This window comes from Aulonocara stuartgranti (assembly GCF_965226115.1).
Source record: "Aulonocara stuartgranti genome assembly, chromosome: 11".
NCBI classification, from domain to species: Eukaryota; Metazoa; Chordata; class Actinopteri; order Cichliformes; family Cichlidae; genus Aulonocara; species Aulonocara stuartgranti.
In genome coordinates, this window is record NC_138947.1 from 5,587,845 (window position 1) to 5,595,060 (window position 7,216).

Consider the following 7,216-nt stretch of genomic DNA (forward strand, 5'->3'; position numbering starts at 1 on the left):
TTACCAACAAGGTTACAGCCTCAGGGCTCCAGCTCCCCCGGGCCCCATATTCACTCTGTGTCAGTCGCTTTATGAAAAATGCACCATTATATTCCATAAACCAACTGACCATTAAATTATAGTGTCAGCTCAAATGATAAAGCTCTCTGATAAGGCATCTTCATTTCCACACAGCCATTTTACCTTTGCTCTGATGTGCACGTTGCATATTCCCAAATGAATTTATGTTTCAACAAATTACCATAAATAGCGGGTAATCAGGGACTGCAAAGAAACTGTTCGCCCCGGGGCCCCTTTTCAGGGTTCATGTTTATGGGTCAAACAAATGAGTCATTCTCTGGTTTAAAAAAAAAATCGGAGCTTAAGCAAATAAAACGCTGTTTTTTTTGTCCTTCCCTACAAGCAAAGAATGTAAAGCATCTACACAGTGTGATTTTTATGAGGACTGGAGACAAACTGGTGTAAGAAGTCGATTTAAACGTCCTCTTTAAGATCCTTTAAAGCAACAGGAAGCCATCAACACCATAAAAACACTCCAGAGAAAGTTGCAAACACAGGCAGAATGTTTGGTGCTGGCAGTAAATTCAAAATAATCACTTTTCTTTGTTTTGTCCATCATCTCAGTACAGTTATGGTTAAATGCAGGCTTCCATGATTAGTAAACCATTTAATTTATTTATATTTCATACAGCTTCCCAAGTTGTTGAATTTGATCCTACATGGAAAATCTAATATTTTTATAATAATGGATTGCATTTACATAGCGCTTTTCGGGACCCCTCAAAACGCTTTACAATACCACTATTCATTCACTCTCACATTCACACACTGGTGAAGGCAAGCTACAGTTGTAGCCACAACTGCCCTGGGGCAGGCTGATAGAGCCGAGGCTGCCATATTGCACCATCGGCCCCTCCGGCCAACACCAGTAGGCGGTAGGTGAAGTGTCTTGCCCAAGGACACAACGACCGAGACTGTCTGAGCCGGGGCTCGAACCGGCAACCTTCCGATTACAAGACGAACTGCCAACTCTTGAGCCACGATCGTTCCTTCCTTGTAAAAGTTCATATTCTAGTTTGTTTAATTATTGCACACCTTTTACAACCGAATAATATAAAAGCTATTATGCCAGTACACACCTTCAGTGCACGTGGCAAATTCTCAGGCTATACATTTTCCAGTGAAAGTAAACAATCTGAATCTGATAAATCTCTGTGTAAACAAAACATGAAAAGCCTGCTGCAATCACAGACTGAGCCTTTACGTGTTTTATTGATTCTTGAACAGTCATCCCACGGGGATATGAGTCTGCAAAGCATATTGGATAAATCATGATTTATTATTTTTCTGCATGTGAAGAAATGCTGCCAAAATATGCATAAATGTAATTAACTGACATTTCACTCAGTGAGTTCCCATCAGGCACTGGTTATCAAACAATTTATTTCTCGTAGTTTACGACCGAGCTTGCCCTCAGGCGTGCCCACAGATCACTGTGGATTGACTCTTGGGGAGGCAGAAGAAAAGAACAGTGCTTCCAAGTAAGCCATTACCTCTGCCTATGGGGTTATTAATCCACACAATAAAGGTTTTAGCTCTCAGCAACCCAGAGAGAGAGTTACAGTGATTATGGCCAAACCAAACAACTTTACAGCAGTGAGAATGAGGCTGAGTTTAAGTACTGCCTGCTATGTGCTAAATATTCCTTAAAGAGATTAAGACCTTTGTTCATATCATATTCATATCAACTGTCTAACTCGAAGTTGCACATATTATTAAATCAATAAGTAATATAAAATACACCATGCTGAAATAGGTCATTCTACACAGTGTGTGCTATAATTGTATAGTAAGTTTGCATTTATATGCACTGTGTCGTTACTGCCGTCAATTAAATCTCATAAAACACCTGCATATAAAATGTCACTCAATTGAAAAGGAAAGAAAATTGTCACCTTTTGTTTTCTTATTATGTCCTCTAATAAGGCTATCGCTACTGATGAATTAATCGTTAATAAGCACTTACTTTCTAAAGCTGGTTTAAAACGAGATCTGTCTTCCAGATTTTATAAGCATGTGTTTGTGTTCAATTTGAAAAATAGTAGAATGCTGTAATATAAATATAATGGCTTTTAGAGCAGAATATTTCTCTCTAAATTGTTGCATATAAACTGGTATTACATGAAAATACTAGTGCAAGTTCAGGCATTAAAGACTCTTTAGAAATGTAAGTTTGACTTTCATTTCCAGCGATCACTATTCTTACATAAGGCACCGCATTCTCCGGGTTTACCTTTTATCCTCTATGAAACTATATAATAGTACTTTACTACAGACAACGTTTATGTTCACTCACCCTAACACATGGACGACTTAATCTGACTTGGCAGTCATATGGTTGCAGTTACCTTGCTTAAGCTGTTTTGTGTTAAGCATAATGAGAGCCATCAAACTCCGGTAAATGCGAGACACTCCTCAAAGACCCTCCGCTGAGGACTTTTCAAATGTGCCACGGTAACAATTACATGTAAATCAGACCAGCAGGCTGGAATTTTAAAAAGTTGAAACAAAAGAGATGGATGAGAGCAGATGAAACTTTAATGGATGTTGAGAAGGAGTTTGGTTATTTTAGCAGCATTTGAGCCAGAAAGAAGAAAAGATGTTAAATCAGATAAATAACTAAACCTGATGAAGTAAGGCAAATATTTTTCTTATGATTTTCTGTTCCTACTTCATATCAAGCTTTAATCCAGTTTTTAAAAGGTGATTTAATATCCTTTTAGTTATTTTCTGTAATTTGCGTACAGATACTATTACAATGGCTGTCTGTGAAGGTTCTCAGTCATCCAGGTCGTCGTAGTCTAAAGAGCCTCGAAAGAAAAGCGTTTGAACTTCTTTAAGGCTACGTTCACACTGCAGGCGAAAGCGCATCAAATCCGATTTTTTGACCCTATGCGACCCATATCCGATCATGCTATGACAGTGTGAACGGCGCAAATCCGATATTTTCAAATCCGATCTGGGTCACTTTCGTATGTGGTACTGAATCCGATACATATCCGATGTTTTAGAAAGCGACTGCTGTTTGAACGGTCAAGTCGCATTAAATCCGCCTTTTACGTCACCGACACAAGACTGAAGCCAATTATCAGCGCCCGAGAAGACATCGCGAACGCTTCCTAGCCATCCAGTGTAGATGTCAGTGAAACTGTTGGGAAGACAACGTAAACATTTTATTTGTACTGTATAATCTGCAGATTCTGACAGAAATCTACAGCTATCCTTTGAAGCACCGCTCCTCTCTTAAACAGCAATAAGGATCATTATTAGGTTATTTACATTATTATGTAAATAACAAAATAACTTAAAGCAAAAATTGGGAAACGTAAAGTCCGAAGTCTTTATATTAACGGCCATCAGTCAAACAATACTGTTTGTTCTTGGTCTAAACAGAGCGCGTTGTGTGTGACATCTTCTTTTGCGCATGCGGGCCGCTTTGAGCGTTCACACTAGAGCGCGTTTGCTGTCGCATTTTATTTGTAGTGTGAACGAGGAGACAAAAAAATCGGATTTGATCAAAAAATCGGAATTGAGCATTAAGACCTGCAGTGTGAACGTAGCCTAAGTTGCTTAAAGACGTTTCACCTCTCATCCGAGAAGCTTCTTCAGTTCTAGGATCAAATGGCGCAGAGTCTCGGATTTAAGCCCTGTGGGAGGGTCCCCCAAAGAGGGACAATGGACCCCCTAATGATCCTCTACAAAATCACATGAGCCAAGGTGTGAAAACAGGTCACAATCAGCCAGGGTTTCGGGTGAGCTCATTGTGAAACCTGGCCCCACCCTATCATGTGATTTTGTGAGGTCAGATGGCCCAGGATGTGAGTGGGCGTTAAGGCGTCTGGGAAGGGATCTCAAAACTGGATTATAGATGGCAGACAGTTGGTGTGGTAAACCACCGCCTCTGTTCAAAGATGGCCGTTCACAGAGAGTGGACTCTTTCAAACCGTCTGTTTATTACAATGGTTGGTACTCATATTAAACACGGATACAGTTTTAAATAATGAGGTCAGAGTATGTACAAGTAATCCCCGTGAGACTGCTTTAAAAAACTCAGTTTCAGACAGTTTTTTTCTGCACTTGACTCTTTATAGATATTTCTAACTGGGTCATCTTCCCACTAAAAGCCTCAGTCATATAGACCTAGAGACCAGTCCACCACACCCTGGCAACATTCAGCCACTTGGGGGAAAAAAATCTGTATTCCCCAACCAAGTTCCGAGCAGTTGCTGGATGCTGCTGGCTATATGTAAATAAAATCAATCACAAAGGGGATGAGAAAAAAATAATAATTACATAAGTATAAGAAATAACAATCATACCAGCAGTGTAAGGATTCACAAATGCCAACAAACTCTTGGAGATTTCTGAAACTATCGTAACGGATTTGAGGGGATGTGGAAAAATATGTTTACACCTGAAAAAAACACGACCACAACAAAGACTGAGGAGGGAAAAAAGTGCCAGTATTTTATTTGTTTCTGTCGTTTGGCCGGTGTATAAAACGCTGGGACACGACCACATGGTAATTGCCTATGCTGTGCCAGCACAGCATAGGCATAAGTGCTGGCCACAACATCAGCCACCTACATAGGTTACATCCTAGACTCCACAAAGATCTCCCACAGAAGCCTAAATCAGGCATTTAGCCTGGCTTTAGCAATACATTTCACAGCAACTGCCAATAACCTCTAGAAATCCCCTTTTAACCTGTCAGGGAATACTAACTTTTTCCCCATGAGCAGTGGTTACCAGGTGGTTGCCAAGAGGTCTGTAGACCTGTGTGGCCCGAATGCTGCTCAAACCCTCTGCTTATGTGGGACAGACAATTAAGAGAAAATTGGTTTAAAAGGTGAGGTAGAACTGCTTGTGTAAAACAGAAGATGAGCAGGGATGAGAGTGCATGAATAAAAATGTGGAAATATTCATACGAGGTCCCTTTTAATAACTTAATGTTCCAATGAAACTACTATTTTACCCCAGCCTTCAGCACAAGCAGTGTGTAAGTGCCTTAATGCAGCCATAAAATTCTTTAATCATGCTTCAGCTGCTAAGCTGAGGGTTTTACCATGTGTGGCTATAACAAGCAGTTAACACTATCTAGTAGCACCAAAGCTGTGATTTTAATAATGATAAATATGCCCGCTAATTCAGTAGTCAATTATTGTGTGGAGGTGTGTTCATATTTACACTATGAGACGCAGATCTTGTGAAGACTGCAATTATCTACCATCTATATGGAATTAAGGCTATTTAAAGATGGCAAATAGCAAGAGTAGTGTCTGCAAAATGAATTCATTCTTATTTTATCTGACCAGTTGGCAGTTATTTAACCTGAAGTGAAATGGGGATTGGAACTGCTGTTTGAGACTGAAGAAGTGCTTTAGTGCTTCACGGATGCTCAGCTGTGTGGATGGGAGAGTTTGCACGGTTTCACAGCGAGTGCACCACACTTACTTTCAATATTTCATGAAAGTGCTGCACGAGCACAGTGTTGTTTGAACGGAGTGAATCACTGAACAAAGTATTTAATTCATGCATTGACTTTTCCACTACAGTTAAAACATCACAGAGCTATTTCTTTGGGGTGTGGTTGTTCAGCTCAGCAGCGTTGGGTTTAGTCGATATTATCGTGCTGCCTGATGCAGAGCCTCGGGTCCTGTCCGCATTTGTTTCACCAAAAACGGTGATGTCACAGCTCCAGATATTGATGGATATCACGGGTTAATGGAGTGCAATGAGAGTGTCACAAAGAACTCTATCCAAAAAGATGCCACTAAATGTCATCCGCCACCACCGGAGTCAGTGCGTGGTTAAATTTAGGTGGGTGAAAGCTTCATGTAAGCGATTCCCCGTGGCTACGTCGTGATTCACACGCTGCCTCAAAATGATGCTTTTTTTGGTTGATTTTCCAACTTCTTGCAACAGCTGTGAGGGCGATAATTCCAGCGTTACACGGGCACTGTGAGGAAATTAATTTCTCCACAGCCTATAAAAAGAATGAAAAATCACCTCTCTGTTTCAGTTACTTATCTTAAGGCGATACTGTACCAGCTGGAGTCTAATGAGCACGGTCACGCTGTAATTTTGGAAGTTCACACTGACCATTCACAGCCCAGCTTTTTGTACAAATTAAATTTGAATTCCCTCTTTTTTCCCCTTCAGTTTGTGTTTATAAGACACACAACATTTCAGGCTGCACTGACAATCATTCGGGCAGTGGGGCTCTTTTAAATTAACGCTTCTCACAGTTTCTTGTAGACAGACTCACAACAATGAGAGACCCACAGCAATATTTGTTAAACATGAAACAAACTTGTTGCTCATACATTGTCCTCTCTGACTCCAGTGAAGCGTAATCTGCCTTTTGTGCAGACTCTGTTTGTGTGATTCCTTCACTGTGCTGCGGTGACTGATGGATGCTTGTACACAGACTAAGAAAGAGCGAGAGAGACCTCTCAGCTGAAATGCGAACAGGGAAAAAGCATCTTGGACAAAGGTCTTAATCTCTTTGGAAATTAGACAGTTATTATGTATGTTGCAGGCCAACGAGGCCTACTTTGACTTTGCTGTGTGGGCGTGTTGTGTTGCTGTCTTCCCAGCCTTAGGTGCCACCCATTTTCCTGTATAACCAGGAAATGTCTTAGTAATTAACCCTGAGAGTGCTTAATCTATGTGTTTATTCTTGCTTGAGGGAGAGTGCGCGTTAATTCTCATCATTGTTTCCCAGTTTTATTTCAGCATTTTTGCTCTGTTTTTTTTTTTTTGTTGAAAACAGGTGCTCGGCTGTCCCTTTAAGCTAAATTATCAATTAAACCCTTTTTTAACTCCCTGCCTCCTTTTCCTCGTATACGTTTATTGTTCCTTCTCCACATCTGAAGCGTGGACTCTCTGGAGAGCGTAACAAATGAACACTCATCTGGGATTCAGACCCAGGACTTCTTAAACGTGTTATTTTTGCTTAGATTTCTTAGTTTTTGCTTAGTTTTCTAGTAAGCTAAACAATTCACAAGGACTACCAAAGTAATGCATAGTCATAAACATGTGCATAGCTATCTGTTATCGCAACTGCACACGTTTAAACGTGTGCTGGCTTGCAAGTGACACGTCAGTCCTGTTAGGTCCAACATTTAAAGATTTCTGTTTCTGCTGTTTTACA